Genomic DNA, 17,961 nt, shown 5'->3' with positions numbered 1-17,961 from the left:
CCCCCCCCCTCTTAAATCTTAAAAAAAAAATTGTGTCCTACATGTTAGGTTTTTACAAAATGAACAGCGGAGAAATAAAAAACCAGCAGAGCCAGGCAGTAGGTAGGAGAGTGCTTTAATGGGGAGCGCTCCTGGGCGAGGTTCCATGACTCGGAGAGGTGGCCAGAGTCAGGGAAGTCGCGCGGGGTTGGGGACTGTGGGGGTTTTGAAGCCTTCTTGGTTCCGACTCTGGATCCGGGTGGGTCCCTAGCCAAATTAGACAAGGGAACACCGTGTCCTTAGGTGATTGGCTGGGAGTAGGGGGGGGATAGTATCAGACGATGGGGAGGGGGCGGGGGCGGTTCCTGGATGGAAAGTTTCGGTTTCCCATCTAGGCTTTGACTCACTGGAGATGATGTGGTGGTCAGGGATGCTTTGACGGGAAGATCAGCCATTTTGACCCAGTTTGAGATGTCCGCCATTTTGGGTGCCCCTGTCTCTCAGCCAGCCCAACAATACATACACAAACACACACACACACACACACACACACACACACACACACACGTGTTTCTAAAAACTATCACATGTATTCATACATTTGACAATCTAAGGATTTCTGGTACGATAGACAATGTGCCCGTGGTTCCTACTGACTTTTCACCAGAGACTGAGGTTTCTAGGAGTTAACAGTCTGCCGCCTGGGTGGCTCAGCGGTTGAGGGGTTGAGCATCGGCCTTTGGGTCAGGGCCCAATTCTGGGGCGGCGGGGGGGGAGGTATCCGAGTCCGGACCCCTTTCCACATCTGGCTCCTTGTGGGGAGCCTGCTTCTGCCTATGTCTCTGTCTCTGTCTCCCTCCCTCCCTCTCTTCCCCCTTCACAAAGTTCTCTCTCTCTCTCTCTCTCTCTCTCTCTCTCTCTCTCTCTCTCTCTCTCTCAAAAAGTGTAAAATAAGTACAATTTTAAAAAATCTGCCACATGGAATCGAGACTACTGGTTAACGATAAGGAAAACAACCTCTGTGTGTGAGATAGTAGGAGACATGTAGAATAGATACAAGGCATGAAAATACGGGTGGTGGTGGTGGTGGTTAAAGAAAATGAATCGGGGATCCCTGGGTGGCGCAGTGGTTTGGCGCCTGCCTTTGGCCCAGGGCACGATCCTGGAGACCTGGGATCGAATCCCACATCAGGCTCCCGGTGCATGGAGCCTGCTTCTCCCTCTGCCTGTGTCTCTGCCTCTCTCTCTCTCTCTCTCTCTGTGACTATCATAAATAAAATAAAATAAAATAAAATAAAATAAAATAAAAAAGAAAATGAATCTGTCCTGAAATGACTCTGGCTTTTTTTTTTTTTTTTTAAGATTTTATTTACTTATTCACGAGAGACACAGGGACAGGCAGAGACAAGGGAAGCAGGCTCTATGCGAGGACCCTGATATGGGACTCGGTCCCAGGAGTCTGGGATCACGCCCTGAGCTGAAGCCAGACGCTCAAACGCTGAGGCACAGGGGCGTCCCAAAGCCTGGCTATTTAGAGAAAGAACACTTAAGACTGACGGAATGGAAAAAGAAATTATAGAAGGGATTTATGAAGGAGATTTTTGAGATTTGTTTTTTGTTTTCTGTTTTTTATTTTTTTGGATTTTATTTATGTATTCATGGGAGAGAGACAGAGACAGAGAGAGAGACAGAGAGAAGGAGAGAGAGTAACAGAGACAGAGAGAGACAGAGAGAAAGACAGAGAAAGAGAGAGACAAAGAGAGACAGAGGCACAGAGACAGAGACACAGAGAGATAGAGAGAGACAGAGAAAGCAAGACAGAGACAAAGAGAGACAGAGATAGAGAAAGAGAGAGACACAGAGAAGGAGAGAGACAGGGAGAGAGAGAGAGACAAAGAGAGAGACAGAGAGATAAAGAGAGACAGAAGGGGAGAGAGACACAGAGAAAAGAGAGGCAGAGAGATAAACAGAGGCAGAGACAGAGACAGAGAGAAGGGGAGAGAGAGACAAAGAGAGAGAGACAGAGAAAAGAGAGGCAGAGAGACACAGAGAGACAGACACAGAGAGAGGCAGAGACAGAGAAAGAGAGAGAGACAGAGAGAAGGGGAGAGAGAGACAAAGAGACAGAGAAAAGGGGCAGAGAGATAAAGAGAGACAGAGACAGAGAGACAGACACAGAGACACAGTGAGGCAGAGACAGAGAAAGAGAGAGACAGACAGAGAGACACACACACAGAGAGAGAGAGAGAGAGGCAGAGACACAGGCAGGGGAAGAAGTAGGCTCCACGTGGGGAGCCCGATGTGGGTCTGGATCCCAGGACCCTTGGGATCAGGCCCTGAGCCAAAGGCAGACCTTCCACCGCTGAGCCACCCAAGGCGTCCCAGAAGCAGACTCTTTGAAAAGGGATTGCAGGCGTGGTCAGGACGGACTGAGATTGGGAGAAGTGGGTTTTACTACTACACTGGTGTACAACTGAGATTTGGCTCTTCTCTCTGCTAAAATGGCGAGATTCTCTTGCATTGGTAGTCTACTCTTGATAAGAGTGTGAACAGAGAAGAAAAGACAAAGACAAGGTGCTTTTTTGTTTGGTTGGTTGGCTTGGTTTGGTGTGGTTTGGTTGGGGGTTTTTTGTTTGTTTTTTGGGGTGTGTGTGTGTGTGTGTGTGTGTGTGTGTGTGTGTCTCCCTTTACCTGCCCAGAACAGCAAGGTTTTTAGATTCCCTTTTTTTTTTTTTTTTTTTTTGGTTGTTCTTGTTTCACTTTTTTTGGTATTTACTTATTTATTTTATTTTTTGGGTTCGTTTGTATCCGGTCTTCCCCTACTACGTAAGAGTGAAAACTTCTCCACGGTAAAGGAGCTTCATTTTGGGGACAACTCTAAAAGCACCTGTAGAATCTCCTAGGGGCCACCTCGGCGAAAGAGACACTGAAGATTTCCGTTTTGTTATGATCCGTGATCCTTTGTAGGCATGTGCCTTGAAAACTTCTGAGATGTTTTTGGTTGGCTGGTTGGCTGCCTGTCTGTCTGTCTGTCTACTGGTCCCTTCATCCGTTCGTGGATTCTCAGCGGATCCCAGAATGCCAAACCCTAAATAGAGTCTCTTGACTACTATAGGTCGTTTACCTGCTATGGGAAGGCACATGAGAAGCACTGTCAGACAAAGAACCATAAGCCCTCTTAGATTACATTGTGTGGGTGAATGCTGCCGGTGTTCCGAACAGGAAATGAAATTCCTAAACTTGTAACGTGTCCTGGTAGAGTGCCGTCACTCCACATTCGAACTGTTTAAATGCTCTGCGTACGTGCATGTGTGTTGTGTGTGTGTGTGTATGTGTGTGTGACAGAAACTGGTCGGATTTTCCTCTCGACTGCATTATAATGAATTCTCATTGGGTCTTTAGGCACGTCCATCCGTGGGTGACCTCCCTGTCACGTGCAGGTGTTGTTAGGAAGGTCTTGCAACAATGCGGTCCACTTTTCAGAAGATTCGCGGAAAGGACTCTGGACGAATCCCGGTGTCTGGTCACCCTGAGATTGTCCAACTACATACAGTAGGAGTTGCCGGAACTAATGAAAAAGCTGCATGGAAACCGAACAGAAAGGAACAACGTGGAACTGAATGAGGTCCACGAAACCCTGAACAGAGTTCAGAAACTCTCAGTGAGTCATCTTCCTTTTTTTTGGCGATTGTTAAATCCTCTTCAGAAGGTCGGTGGGAATCCGTGCTCATTGCAACCAGACACCGTTGGAAGGATCCGCTGTATCACCAAGGCCTTCCTTGAGTAGAATGGCGTCTGTTTTTCTTTCTTTCGACCTCCCCCGGTCCCCACGCCGCCCTCCCCTCCTCCCTCCCCTCCCTTTCTCCCCCCCGCCCCCCACCCGGCCCCGGCCCCGGCCCCGGCCCCCGGGGTCCATTTGTCAAAGTGATCTCTATTGACCGAGCGGGCCAGGGGCCCCTGGAATCGCATCCTAAGACTCAGATAGGATCAGACAGCCTGGAGACACTCAGATCCACTTCTCGGGAGCCACCCGAGCCCCTCGGAAACCGTGAGCCTGATACCTTCCTTCCAGAGGTCGCCGCGGCCTCACTGGGCGAGTCAAGAGTGCCACCTCCTGGCGGACGAAACCGAGAGTCAGCTGCTTAACCCCAGCGAGCCTCCCAGGTTGCCCCTACGAGGTGCTTGGAAATGCTGAGGCTCAACGACACCGGAACCACAACAACCGGAAGAACAGAAAAGAAGAGCAAAAGAAATGCTGAAGTTCTTCCTTCTGGCCTTGCCTTTACAGGAGTGTGCCGTCTGCGACCACGCCTGTCTCCGCGGACAGGAAGAAAAGAGTCCAGATGGCTGAACCGGGGTTCTGCACTCTGCGGACCACAGGAACCCCCTCCAGCCTGACCCAGGAACTCCCTTACTCTGAGCCAGGGACAGGAGGTCTTGTTTTGTGTTTCGGTTGTGGTCCAAAAGACAGGCGTCACCTACGATGGAACCTTGTAACCCTTTCTAAGCCTAGAGTCGCTCAGCGGCATTACATACGTTCACACATCCTCCTCGCCAAGTTATCTTTCCATTCCATTTTTTTACTCTCTTTTTTGAAACTCTTTAAATTTTATTTATTTATTTGTTCGTTCGTGCATGCATTCATTCATTCATTCATTGTTTGTTTGTTTATTATTTTAAAGGATTTTTTTATTGAGAGAGAGAGAGAGAGAGAGAGAGAGAGAGAGAGAGGCAGAGACACAGAGGGAGAAGCAGGCTCCATGCAGGGAGCCCGATGTGGGACTGGATCCCGGGTCTCCAGGATCACACCCCAGGCTGCAGGTGGCGCCAAACCGCTGCGCCACCGGGGCTGCCCTCCATTTTTTTACTCTTAAGTTTAATTTCTTACACTGTATTGATCGGGCACCCGATCTCTCTCTCTCTCTCTCTCTCTCTCTCTCGAATAAATAAATTAAATATTTAAAAAATAAATGAATAAATAAACTGTATTTATTCACGGGAGACACACAGAGAGAGGCCGGGACGCAGGCAGAGGGAGAAGCAGGCTCCACGCGGGGGGGGGGGGGGGGGGGGGGGCCGGTGCGGTGCTGGATCCCCAAAAAGCCGTGATGACGCCCGCCCGGAGCCCAGTCGAAGGCAGACGCTCAAACTCGGGTATGCCACCCGAGCACACCTCGTCCGCACCTCTTCCTTCCCACCGCCACCCACCCTCTTGTGCGTTCGTCGGGTTCCCACACACAGGACCTCGTCCTCCAGGTGTATCCCTAGACACACCCTAGCACCCTAGGATCCCCAACGAGGGAATAGGTTCAGATGGGACCGATGCTCATGTGACCGTGCTCCTGTTTGAGGACTGTCCTCGGTTGCTGTAGCGGTGACGGCGAGACAAAGGGTCTCTCTCCACACACCGCACAGGCGGGTGGGGGGCATGCCCCGAGTGGGGCAGATGTCCCCATCCCAAGGAGGCGGAGGAGGAAAGCCACCCCAAGGCCCCTCTTTGGTGCCTGTCCTGTGTCAGGAAACGCTACTGACCTGGGTGGATCCGGACCAGGCTGTGTCCGTCCCAGCTGCCCTGGGATCCCACACTCCTCACACCTGGACCCACCGGTGTGGCGCCTGCCTTTCCGGCTCTGCCTGCCTGCCTAACTATCTCTGCATCCAACTTGCAACTTTCAGTCCGTGAGCTTAGGGGCTTCGACTCTCTGGGTCTTGCTAGAACCCAAACAGAGAAAGACGTTTGCCATACCATAGATACCACTTTCAATTAAGCATCTGTGAAATGATGATTATGGAGGAAGGAAATTCTCAGCCTTGAACGTTTCTGGGCCCTGCTCCATTGGCTTTCACACTGACCCAGGCCCAAACGGCTCCCAGAAAACTCAGCACTAGTTGGGCTCTATTTCCGTGCCACTGAGTGCACGTTGCCTGTCTGCCTCCCCTAAAAAGTCAAGCAACGGGGATGCCTGGGTAGCTCCGTGTTCAGCATCTGCCTTGAGGTCAGTCATCATCCTGGGGTCCTGGGGCCCCGACTCCCACTTGGGGCTCCCCGCGGGGAGCCTGCTTCTCTCTGCATCTGTCAATACCTGTCTCTGTGTGTCTCTCATGGATAAATAAAGAACATCTCTAAAACAGGAAAGAATGAATGATTAATTAAAAGGACTGACTGACTGGACTGATCGACTGACCGACCGACCGGCTGAATGAATGTATACATAAGCAAGCCAGGAAGGAAGGAAGCAAGCAAGCAAGCAAATAAATGAACAAATGAAATCGATGAAGGGCTGCGTGGCTGCTGGCTGGCACTGTGGGTGGAGTGTGGGACTCTATATTTCTCGGTTGTGAGGACGAGCCCTAACCTGGGTGTAAACATCGCATACACCTAAAATCTTTTGAAAATAAAACAATGAAAAGAAAAGAAAAGAAAAGAAAAGAAAAGAAAAGAAAAGAAAAGAAAAAGGTGGGCAGCCCGGGTGGCTCGGCGGTTGAGCGCGGCCTTCAGCCCGGGGCCTGATCCTGGAGGCCCGGCATCAGAGTCCCACGTCGGGCTCCCAGCATGGAGCCTGCTTCTCCCTCTGCCTGTGTGTCGGTCCGACTCTCCCACTCACTGTGTCTCAGGAGAAAATAAACAGAATCTTTACAAAAAGGGAAAAGAAGTTGTTTTGTTTTGTTTTGTTTTGTTTCGATCGGATTGATCGATCGCTAAAAGGCAACCTGCCAAAACTGACGATGAGAAAACGGAAGAAAACCTTCCTGGTTCCCATAGAGTTCAAGCCCTACAGCCTTGCCCGTACCAAGATCAGAGAATAAACTGTCCACTCTCTACGGCGTCCCTCCTCCCGAGGACGCCCCAGCTCCTTATGGAGCATGCACACGCACGTGCACACGCACGCAGAAAAGCGGGGTGAACCGAACCAGACCCTAGAGAACCCTGCAGCGAAGGTTGAGCACAGGACACCCCCACCCCCCCCGCCAGCCACAGGAAACTCCGGCAGGCTACCACTGGACTGCTTAGGGGGCCTATACTTACTTGCAAGTGCTCGCTGACCTGGGACACGTGGAAGGGGAACCTGAGGCTCAGATGGCCCGAACCGGGTGAATGGGGTGCTTTGCTCATGCCTCAATGCTATGCTCTCCACGATTAGAGAAAGCTGGCAATGAGGCCAGCCCAGGGACCGGAACCTAACCTAGGAATCCCTCTGGTTCCATCAGTCATGTCCCGACTGTTGGTGAGTGAGGAACCAGTGCTCGGCTCGCTCGGGGAGACAGACGCTCTGGTCTTCTTCGGGTTGGGTTGTTGCTGCGGCTTTGGGTATCTTTGCAGGAAACCGGCCTCTTCTCTTTCGAAATGGAAACCAAAGGATGGACGGGGTCCGGACGCGGTCACGCTCGCTGGCCACTGGAGTTGTTGTCACCCAGCCAGCGGGGAGATCGGAACATCGGGTCTTTCGTGACCTCTCCACAGATAGATAGGAGTGAGACCAAGGCTATATACTTTGTTGGCGTCTCGTCTGTGTCTACGTGTCCCTGTGGGTTCTACGAGGGAGAGGTTTCCTCTACCTCCGGATGCTATATTGCTAACATCCCTTTGTAAAGGAACTGTAGCTTATGGGATCCCTGGGTGGCGCAGCGGTTTGGCGCCTGCCTTTGGCCCAGGGCGCGATCCTGGAGACCCGGGATCGAATCCCACGTCGGGCTCCCGGTGCATGGAGCCTGCTTCTCCTTCTGCCTATGTCTCTGCTCTCTCTCTCTCTCTCTCTCTCTCTCTCTCTCTGTGTGACTATCATAAATAAATAAAAATTAAAAAAAAAAAAAAAAGGAACTGTAGGTTAGGAGTTCAAAGGCTGGCGCGGGTAAACATCATCGGAACAGGACAGCTCGGAGCGATAAGGAGGAGTGCCAATATTTCACAAGTTCCCACGATCTGGGATGAAGTTCTGTTCGTTCGTTCCCGATCATGCGGGTCTGGGATCCTTTCCTGCATCCGTCTCCTTGCGGGGGGGGGGGGGGGGGGGGGGACCTGCTTCTGCCCATGTCTCTGTCTCTGTCTCTGTCTCTCTCTCACACACAGGAATAAAGAAACCAAATAGTGTAAAAAAGGAAAGATGCTCGGTCTCCCACTCTCTCCCTCTCCCTCCTCCTCCTCCTCCCCCTTCCCCCCTTCACACAGTGCTCTCTCTCTGAAAGGAAGTTAATATATTACAATTTTGCAAAAGCCTGCCAATGGAATGGAGACTACTGGAGAACGAGAAGGAAAACAATTCCGTGTGTGACAAGTAGGAGATGTGTAGGAAACGTACAAGGCGTGAGAATACATGTTTTGGTGAGGGAAAAGAAAATAATTCTGTCCTGAAATGAGCCTGGCTATTTTTTTCTTTTTTAAGATTTTATTTACTTATTCAGAAGGAAGGGAGTGGAGGGAGGGAGGGAGGGAGGGAGGGAGTGAGGGAGGGACAGAGAGAGGCAGAGAGAGGGAAAAGAAGGCTCCATGCAAGGAGCCCGCTATGGGACCTGAGCCAAAGGCAGAGGCTTAACCACTGAAACACCCAGGCGTCCCGGAAGCAGATTTTTTTGAAAAGGAATTGTAGGCATGGTCAGGACAGACTGAGATTGGGAGAAGTGAGCTTTACTAGTACACTGGTATAGCATTAAGACTCGGCTCTTGTCTCTGTTAAAATGAAGAGATTTCCTTGCGTTGGTAGTCTCATCATGGCAAGGGATTGTGAACAGAGAAGAGAAAAATATATTATTATTATTTTCTCTCTCCGGACCAGCCAGGTTTTTATATTCCTTTTTATCCGCGAATTACCTCCGTGAGAGAGTGAAAACTTCTCAATATTAAAGGAGCTACATTTTGGAGACAACTCTATAAGCTCCTGTGGAATCTCCTAGGGCCACCCTGGCGAAACAGATACTGACATTGTTTTCAGTTTTGTAATGACCCGTGATCCTTTATAGGCCCGGGCCTTGAAAGCTTCTGAGATGTTGGTTGGTTGGTTGGTTGGTTGGTTGGTTGGTTGGATGGATGGATGGTTTGTGTATCTGGCTGGTCGGCTGGCTGCCCGGCTGTTTGCTGGTTCCTTCATCCGGTCATGGATTTTCAGCGGATCCCAGAAAAGTCTAGCCCTAGGTTGAGTCTCTTGACTAACATAGGTCGTTTACCTGCTATGTGAAGGCACGTGAGAAGCAGCGTCAGACAAAGAATCATAAGCCCTCTTAGATTATATTGGTTGCGTGAATGCTGTGGGTGTTCCAAAAGCGACGTAAATTCGTTAAGTGGTAACGTGCCCCGGTACATTGTTAAAATGCCGTGTGTGACAAATCATAATCCGTTTTTCTTCTCGACTGCACTCTAGCCAACTCTCCTCGGGTCTTTAACCACGTCCACCGGTGACCGCCATGTCATGTACATGCCATGTTCTTTCTGTTTTTTTTTTTTTTAATTTCTTATTCATTTATGATAGTCACAGAGAGAGAGAGAGAGAGAGGCAGAGACACAGGCAGAGGGAGAAGCAGGCTCCATGCACCGGGAGCCTGATGTGGGATTCGATCCCGGGTCTCCAGGATCGCGCCCTGGGCCAAAGGCAGGCGCCAAACCGCTGCGCCACCCAGGGATCCCTACATGCCATGTTCTGATGCTCTTGCAAAAACAAACAAAACACACACACACACACACACACACACACACACGCACATTTATTTATTTATTTATTTATTTATTTATTTATTTATTTTTTATTTATCCCAGATTCCAGAAGAACCACGCAAAGGACTTTTGACACATCTCAGTTTCTGGTCACCCTGAGATCATCGAACAACAGTATGAATTGCCAGAACTAGTGAAATAGCTGCATTTACCCAGAACAAAACCAGGGACTTCTGGGTGCCTCAGCGGTGGAGCCTCTGCCTTGGGCTTAAGGCGTGACCCCGGAGTCCCGGGTTCGAGCCCCGCATCGGGCTCCCTGCATGGGGCCTGCTTCTCTCTCTCTCTCTCTCTCTCTCTCTCATACATAAATAAAATCTTAAACAAACAGAACTAAAAGGAACAACATGGAACTGAAAAGAGCGAAAGACAATGATGACCGGTTTCTTTGTTTTTGTTTTTTAAAGACTTTATTTAGTTATTCACGAGAGACACAATGAGAGAGAGGCAGAGACACAGGCAGAGGGAGAAGCAGGCTCTGCAGGGAGAGACCGATGAGGGACTCCAGGATCACACCCTGAGCCAAAGACAGCTGCTCCCACCGCTGAACCACCCAGGCGTCCTGATGACCCTTTTTTAAGGACTCTTGTTCAAATCACTGCTGATCCCCTCATGTTTGCTCTTCCAGTTTGAAGGAAACTTTGTCTGTAGAGATATCTATACCTTAGAGAAATTGGAGGAACGAGTGAGTTTGTAAACAAATTAAAATCCTTATCCTTGGGCAGCCCTGGTGACTCAGCGGTTTAGCGCTGCCTTCAGCCCAGGCCGTGATCCTGGAGACCCTGCATGGAGCCTGCTTCTCCCTCTGCCTGTGTCTCTGCCTCTCTCTCTCTCTCTCTCTCTCTCTCTCTCTGTGTGTGCGTTTGTGTCTCTCATGAATAAATACATAAAATCTAAAGAAAAAAAAATCTTTAAAATCCTTATCTTTTCTCCCTACCTGTGACCCGTCAGTGTTCAGAAACTCTCAGTGAGTTATCTTTTTTCTTTTCTTTTCTTTTCTTTTCTTTTTTTCTTTTTCTCTCTTTCTCTCTCTTTTTCTAATGAGTTATCTTTCTTTTATGGCAATTGCCAATCATCTGCGTGAGGTCTGTTCCGTGGGAATATGTTCTCATTGTGACCGGCCACTGTTGGAAGAATCCCTTGTATCACCAAGACCTGCCTTCCTTGAGTGCAATGGCATCTGTTTTTCTTTTCTCTTCTCTTCCTCCGCCCCCCCCCCCCCCCCCCCCGCCCCGGTTTATTTTTCAGAGTGATCTCTACTCCCAACGTAGGGCTCGCACTCACGGCCTGGAGGTCAAGAGTCGTGCTCTCTACTGACCGAGCGGGCCAGGGGCCCCTGGAATCGCATCCTAAGACTCGGATAGGATCAGACAGCCTGGAGACACTCAGATCCACTTCTCGGGAGCCACCCGAGCCCCTCGGAAACCGTGAGCCTGATACCTTCCTTCCAGAGGTCGCCGCGGCCTCACTGGGCGAGTCAAGAGTGCCACCTCCTGGCGGATGAAACCGAGAGTCAGCTGCTTAACCCCAGCGAGCCTCCCAGGTTGCCCCTACGAGGTGCTTGGAAATGCGGAGGTTCTTCCCTCTTGCCTTGCTTTTTTTTTTTTTTTTCTTTTTTTTTTCTTTTATTTATTTACTTATGATAGTCACACAGAGAGAGAGAGGCAGAGACACAGGCAGAGGGAGAAGCAGGCTCCATGCACCGGGAGCCTGATATGGGATTCGATCCCGGATCTCCAGGATCGCGCCCTGGGCCAAAGGCAGGCGCCAAACGGCTGCGCCACCCAGGGATCCCCTCTTGCCTTGCTTTTGCAGGGCTGACGACAGTGACCACGTCTGTCTACCTGGCGAGGCAGAAACAATTCCAGGTTGCTGAACCCTGGTTTTCCACACTGCGGACGACAGGATATCACCCCCTCCCCCTCTTTCAACCTGACCCAGGAATTCCCTTACTCTGAGCCAAGGACAGGGTGGGGGGGTGGGGGTGGGGTCTTGTTGTTGTTGTTGTTGTTTGTTTTTGTTTGTTTTGCTTTTCTTCCCCCCAGTTGTGGTAAAAAGAAAAATAGACGTCACCTAAAATGGAATGTTGTAGTCGTTTCTTTCTTTCTTTTTTTTAATATTTTATTTATTTATTCACGAGAGACACAGAGACAGAGACACAGGCAGAGGGAGAAGCAGACTCTATGCAGGGAGCCTGACGTGGGACTCGATCCTGGGTCTCCAGGATCAGGCCCTGGGCTGAAGGCAGACGCTAAACCGCTGAGCCACCCGGGGATCCCTGGACGCTCCACCGCTGAGCCACCCAGGCGCTCCATACATACTTAAGTTATTGAGAGTTTGTTCCTTCATTTTTCATCATCTCTAGACCCAACGTGGGGCTCAAACTCACAACCCTGACTGCAATCAAAAGTTGAGTGCTCTTCTGACGGAGCGGGCCTGCCGGGGCCTGGGGCCCGGGGCCGGGCCGGGGGGCCCCCCCCCCCCCCCCCCCCCGGGAGCTTCTGCCCTTTCATGTTTTCAAGCTCAGAGTCACGTTTTGTCCGGGGAGGGCCCCACCCCCCAACCCCTCCGTGCGGAGGTGCCATCTGTCGGGCTGGTTCATGTTTGTCCATCTTCCTTACTCCTTTTAGTAGACAGAAGGTGGCTTGTGACACAGCCGGGGACTACTTCGAATGAGACTGAGGATTTCCCTTGGGAAGTGGGTGCGAGAGGGAGGACAGGTCGATGGGGAACCAGGAGACTGTTGGCCCGTCGCTTTAGAGGAAAGAGTGTCCTTGTTGGGCCCTCACCCAGGGTGGATGAGTCAGAACTGTCCCTGGCCAGGCCTCCCTTAGTCCTTCGCCCATATCACTCCATGCCTGTGTTTGGCCTCTGGACCCTAAGACACCACGGTGGTCATGTGTTTAACTCCCCATCAGATTCACCAGTCCCCGCCATGCCACGCCCTCCCAGACGCACCCCCACCCCTGGAAGGCATTAAGAGTGAGATGGCATCCTCCACATCCAGGATTGATTCCCAAAGGGTTTATTGGGGTTTCCTGGGTCAGGAAACCAGGAGGGGTCGCTTTTGGACCCCAAACAATGTGAGTTCTTCAGACATCCTCTTTGCCCTTCTCTTTCCCCCTCCCCTCCCCTCCTCTCCTCTCCTCTTCTCTTCTCTTTTCTTCTCTCCCCTCCCCCACAGCTTGGGAGCCGCAGCCTGAGGGTTTGGGGGAGGTGCAGAAAGCCATTCAATGGAGAGAAGTCCCAGGCTCGGACTTTAACAGACAGCCATGTGCATTTGAATGAAATGATTGAATGAGGGCCATTGGAATGGATGGCCCTGAACCTCCCTTCTGCCACCCGCCACCCTCCATCCCCACCCCCAACCAACCCTGAGTCCTCTGGTGGATTTGGAAATGGAAGGCCGGGGTGTGTGTGTGTGTGTGTGTGTGTGTGTGTGTGTGTTTACACGGACGCACCCGCGGAGGGTGGTGGGGCATGCTCACGTTGGCTCCTGCAAACTCCATTCATTCTGGGAATGTTCTGTTGTTTCTGCTGAGTTGCCAGTTGCTGCGATGAGCCAAGCTATACTCCTCCCGTTGCCGAGTTCTTAAAAAGGCCGAGTCTCCGGTTTTCTCGGTGAATGGACTGACCCACACCTTCCCATCCCGCCGGACCCCTTCTGCAAATACTTGCACTCAAAGGGTTCTTTCACCTCGTCCAGAAAACAAACAACAGCCACCCACACCCACCCCATTGCCACAGATACGCAACCCACACAACAAAACTCCAGCTGGCCTCCTTCTGCCTCCATGTACTTTATTTTATTTTTATTTTTTTAAATATTTTTATTTATTTATGATAGTCATAGAGAGAGAGAGAGAGAGAGACAGAGAGAGAGAGAGAGAGAGACAGAGAGAGAGGCAGAGACAGAGGCAGAGGGAGAAGCAGGCTCCATGCACAGGGAGGGAGCCCGACGTGGGATTCGATCCCGGGTCTCCAGGATCGCGCCCCGGGCCAAAGGCAGGCGCCAAACCGACCGCTGCGCCACCCAGGGCTCCCCTCCACGTACTTTAGAGAGTCACTGTCTTAGACGTGCCTTAGGCTCAAGGACTCGATGCGGTCTCCCTTTCTGTGGCACGGTCGGTCCCATCCATCCCCCGTTAGGCCCAAAGTAGAATTGCATGACCACACTGCTCACGGGAGCTGGAGAAGATATGCTAAGGTGACCGACCGGACCGACCGACCGACCGACCGGATGGGAGCACTGTCCATTCGAAAGGAAGGACCTACAGGCCGAGGCGTCTATAAACACGCTCCCTGGAAGTCTTTGGCTTTCGCGTGCCTCTGATGAAATCATTGCTCCGGAAACTCCAGCATCTATAGCCGGTCTTGTCCATGGTCTTCTGACCATGACTCGTCCTCCGTTCGCCTGACGTTCTGCCCAATTGTCCGTCCACGGAGAAATTAGACCCCGTCCCGTGAGAGCCGAATCCGACCCCTCCGCTCACCCCCACGACAGAGAAGACTATGCCCAGGTCTGTGCCCGCCCATCTTCCCTTTCTCCTCCGCCAGGGCAGAAGAAAATGTGGCCCGCCCTCCCTTCTCCTGTCAAAAGTCCAATCTGACATAGGACTTGGATACGAAGGAAACCAGAGTACTGTTTTGAACCATAGACACGTTGATTGATTGAAGATTTTATGTAGGTAGTCCTGAGACGCACGCGCGCGCGCACGCACGCACGCACACGGACGGACGCACGCACGCACGCACACGGACGCACGCACGCACACGGACGGACGCACGCACGCACGCACGCACGCGGACGGACGCACGCACGGATGCACACAGAGGCAGAGACACAGGCAGAAGGAGAAGGAGACTCCATCCATGCAGGGATCACGCCCTGGGCCAAAGGCAGGCGCTCAACCGCTGAGCCACCCCGGCCTCCCTACCTGGAGACACTTTGATAGAGTAGCAGCAGCAGCAAAGAAACACACGCACACCGCCGCTCCCCCCACCCCCCCAGGTGAAAGAAGGTCCCGCTGACTCCCCTCCTTTTCCTCTGAGAAGAGAAGCACACCCTTTCTCCTGCCCCTGGAAGGTGCCTTGGAGGAGAGCGCCAGGAGGGGAGTGAATGACATTCTTCTCTTCAAGGACAGGAAGTTGAGCGTGAGCAGGAGAATTCTGGAGAAACAGATTGTGTTATAAGAAAGAAAGAAAGAAAGAAAGAAAGAAAGAAAGAAAGAAAGAAAGAAAAAGAAAATCCTTATGTTCTTTGAGCCTCCCCTCCCCCCCAGAATTGAGTTCCTCTTCCACGACCTCTTCTCATTCAACCCAATAGACAAGTATTTGGGGGGGGGGGGGGGGTCAGGTCCCAGACGCTGAGAGGGTGGAGGTGAAGGTGGTGCGGGGGGGGGGGGGGGCACACCGTCCTCTCCAGCGCCTTTGGTTCAGACCTCCTTCGTGACCGACCTCCCTCCCTCCCTCCCTCCCTCCCTCCCTCCTTCGTCTTATAAATATATAAATAAAATCCTAAAGAAAAAGAAAAAAAAAAAAAAAAAGGAAGGACACGAGAAAAAACGGTGCATCCGTTGCCGTCCTAAGAGTCCTCGCCTGGTTTCGGCTCTACGTTCCCTCCCTGACCTCGGAAACGTGCCTGAGTCGTCCCGGGAGCCCCGCGCGGCGAGCGCGACCCCCTTTCCGGGCGGCAGCGGGCCCGGACGGACGGACGGACGGACGGACGGGTTTTCCAAGGCTCCCCCGCCCCGGGAGGACGGGGGTTCGCGCGGTGCGCGGCCGTGTGCTCCCGGGGCCCTCCGCCGTCCCCGGGCCGAGAGGCGAGATCCGAGGCGCCCTGACGGCCTCGCCGCCCGGATCTGTCCCGCTGTCGTTCGCGCCGGTTGTCGGGTGCCACCTGGCGGCCGCTTTTATAGAGCGTGTCCCCTCCGGAGGCTCGGCGGCGACAGGCAAGGAACAGCTTTGGTGTCGGTTTCCCGGGGCCGAGTTCCAGGAGGAGGGCGGCTCCGGCGCGAGCGTCCGGCTGTCGCCGGGGCCTCGGCGCGCGATGCGCTCGCCGGAGATTGGACCTCCGGAGCTGCGAGGGAGTGTCGCCGTCGCCGCTGTCGCCGCTGTCGCCTCCGCCTCGCTCCCGGAGGAGGCCGTGCGGGCCGCCTGGGTGGGTCGACCAGCACCCGCCGGTGGCTCCTCCTCCGCCCGCGCGGACCGACCTGGGCCGCCTCGGGGGCGGGGGACAGGGTGTGTCCCGCCGTCCGTCCTGTGGCTCCGGGCGATCTTCGGGCCTTCCTTCCGTGTCACTCGGTTGTCTCCCGTGGTCACGCCCTGGCGACGGGGACCGGTCTGAGCCTGGAGGGGAAGCCCGTGGGTGGCGCGACAGACCCGGCTGCGGGCACGTGTGGGGGTCCCGGGCGTCGGACGCGATTTTCTCCCCTTTTTCCGAGGCCCGCTGCGGAGGTGGGTCCCGGGCGGTCGGACCGGGTGCCACGCGGGGGTGGGCGGGCCGTCCGTTCGGGCGTCCGGCCCCGGTGGCGATTCCCGGTGAGGCTGCCTCTGCCGCGCGTGGCCCTCCACCTCCCCTGGCCCGAGCCGGGGTTGGGGACGGCGGTAGGCACGGGGCGGTCCTGAGGGCCGCGGGGGACGGCCTCCGCACGGTGCCTGCCTCCGGAGAACTTTGATGATTTTTCAAAGTCTCCTCTCGGAGATCACTGGCTTGGCGGCGTGGCGGCGTGGCGGCGTGGCGGCGTGGCGGCGTGGCGTCTCCACCGACCGCGTATCGCCCCTCCTCCCCTCCCCTCCCCCCCCCCCCCCCCCCGTTCCCTGGGTCGACCAGATAGCCCTGGGGGCTCCGTGGGGTGGGGGTGGGGGGGCGCCGTGGGGCAGGTTTTGGGGACAGTTGGCCGTGTCACGGTCCCGGGAGGTCGCGGTGACCTGTGGCTGGTCCCCGCCGGCAGGCGCGGTTATTTTCTTGCCCGAAATGAACATTTTTTGTTGCCAGGTAGGTGCTGACACGTTGTGTTTCGGCGACAGGCAGACAGACGACAGGCAGACGTAAAAGACAGCCGGTCCGTCCGTCGCTCGCCTTAGAGATGTGGGCCTCTGGGCGCGGGTGGGGTTCCGGGCTTGACCGCGCGGCCGAGCCGGTCCCTGTCCTCGCTCGCTGGAGCCTGAGCCGTCCGCCTGGGCCTGCGCGCCGGCTCTCGTGCTGGACTCCAGGTGGCCCGGGTCGCGGTGTCGCCCTCCGGTCTCCGGCACCCGAGGGAGGGCGGTGTGGGCAGGTGGCGGTGGGTCTTTTACCCCCGTGCGCTCCATGCCGTGGGCACCCGGCCGTTGGCCGTGACAACCCCTGTCTCGCAAGGCTCCGTGCCGCGTGTCAGGCGTCCCCCGCTGTGTCTGGGGTTGTCCGGTCGCTCCTGCCCCCCCCCCCCCCCGGGGGTCGAGGGGCTTGCCGGTGAGGCGGAAGCAGGTCCCCCCGGTCGCCGTCCTCGCTGGGCTTTTGCTCCTCGGGAAGCCCCCTCGGGGCCGCAGCTTGCTGCCGATCGATCGATGTGGTGATCTCGTGCTCTCCTGGGCCGGGCCTAAGCCGCGTCAGACGAGGGACGGGCGTCCACGGCGGATGCGACCGCTCTTCTCGTTCTGCCCGCGGGCCCCTCCCTCCCCGGCTCCTCCGCGCCCGGCCGTCGTGGCGGGTGCGCGGGGGGCGCGCGCCGGGGTTGGGGGTGGTGCGGACTCCGGCCCGACCCCGGCCTCCCGCCTTCTTGCCTCGCGGCGCTGGCGGGACCGGGGTCCTCGGACGCGGCGGACACTCTCGCCGGCCTTTCCCGAAGGCCCTGGGTCCGTGGCGAGCGGCCCTCCCCTCCTCCGCGGGGAGGGCCGGCCCGACGCCGCGCTGCTCACCGCCCGGCCTGGGCGCGCTTGAGCGCGTTGCGCCCGGCCCTCCGTGGTGCCCCTGGAGCGCTCCAGGTCGCCTCAGGTGCCTGAGGCCGAGCGGTGGCGTCGTTTCCTTCCCCGGCGACTCCCCTCGGGCTGCCGCCGCCGTCGTCGGCGTGTCCGAGGAGCGGGTGGTGGAAGAAGTCGGCAAGGGAGGCGCACCCGTGCCCCTGGCGGGGGCGCGGGCGCCTCGTCTTCCTTTCCCCTCTCCTCTCCTCCCCCCCTCGCCGCGCCGGCGGGGGGTGGGTGGCGTGGGGCGGTGTGACTCGGAGGACTTGGCGGGGCTCGTGAGCGCCCGCGGCGGGCCGGGCCAGCGCCGCGGCGCTTGGCCAGCCCGAGGGGCTGCCCCTCTC

The 17,961-nt window shown here is 54.9% G+C and overlaps 1 long non-coding RNA gene across 1 annotated transcript in view; it reads left to right on the top strand.

The window, feature by feature from the left end:
• Positions 1 to 12,213: 12,213 nt before the first annotated feature.
• The window catches only part of LOC140629878 (uncharacterized), a 20,611-nt gene continuing 14,863 nt past the window's right edge, over positions 12,214 to 17,961 (top strand). Inside the window, exon 1 of the long non-coding RNA XR_012027693.1 lies at positions 12,214 to 14,690. This is a non-coding gene — a long non-coding RNA (uncharacterized lncRNA). The remainder of the gene's footprint in view (positions 14,691 to 17,961) is intronic.

This window comes from Canis lupus, unplaced genomic scaffold, assembly GCF_048164855.1.
Source record: "Canis lupus baileyi unplaced genomic scaffold, mCanLup2.hap1 Scaffold_316, whole genome shotgun sequence".
In the NCBI taxonomy this organism is placed as follows: Eukaryota; Metazoa; Chordata; class Mammalia; order Carnivora; family Canidae; genus Canis; species Canis lupus.
This window is presented reverse-complemented; position numbering and strand designations above follow the sequence as displayed.